The 739-nt window shown below is 36.8% G+C and overlaps 1 long non-coding RNA gene across 1 annotated transcript; it reads right to left on the minus strand.

The window, feature by feature from the left end:
• Window positions 1-55: 55 nt before the first annotated feature.
• Window positions 56-533, minus strand: LOC145719503 (uncharacterized). Its single transcript, XR_014142421.1, has 3 exons — window positions 428-533; window positions 324-350; window positions 56-181 (listed from the first exon to the last, which is right to left on the minus strand). It is a non-coding gene; the product is annotated as an uncharacterized LOC145719503 (long non-coding RNA).
• Window positions 534-739: the final 206 nt, after the last annotated feature.

Consider the following 739-nt stretch of genomic DNA (forward strand, 5'->3'; position numbering starts at 1 on the left):
TAAGCAGGATAAAATGGAAGTTTTGGAGGAAAAAGAAAAGTATGTGTGTGTGTTTTGTGTGAGTTTGTGAGTGTTTACATTCTCCCTTCTCTGGTGGCCCAATAAGCTGGCTAAAAATAAGAATCCATATTCAAGTGCTTCAGTCTCTAGTTACCTGCATATCTTCGAGCAAATTCCAACCCTACAATTAAAAAAAAAAGGAAAAGAAAAGAGAATTATAATTTTGAAACCAAGATTTAGCAGTGAGTAAAACAGGAATGCAATGAACTGTCAAAAGACAGGTGCATGAGTCAGGGCTAGAGCTGGCCATTTTCACTACTCACCTTCTTTTCCCAGGAGTTTTATCCTTCCTGAAAGAATGAGATGTAGTGAGAGTTTGCTTTGACATATATTTAGATTTCTATTCTGACAGAGAAATATTACTTACCAAGTTCTTCATGAAGCTTTCCTGAAAAGCAAAACAGCGACAAATCCTTATGAGAAGTTGGTTAGGAGTTGTTAAGTAGAATTTCTAATGTTTACACATGTAAATCATTTGTGGTGTAAAAAAAAAAAGACAATGGTTGGATTTAAGTTACATATTTGGAAAATAATGGTTTATTTTTTAAAAGATTTTCTTTATTTATTCATGAGAGACCAAGGGAGAGAGAGGGGCAGAGGCAAAGGGAGAAACAGGTTCTGCCCGGAGCAGGAAGCATGATGTGGGACTCAATCCCAGGACCCTGGGATCATGACCTGA

The sequence above is a fragment of the Leptonychotes weddellii genome, unplaced genomic scaffold, assembly GCF_054177405.1.
Source record: "Leptonychotes weddellii isolate Sample4059 unplaced genomic scaffold, ASM5417740v2 HiC_scaffold_48832, whole genome shotgun sequence".
Lineage (NCBI taxonomy): Eukaryota > Metazoa > Chordata > Mammalia > Carnivora > Phocidae > Leptonychotes > Leptonychotes weddellii.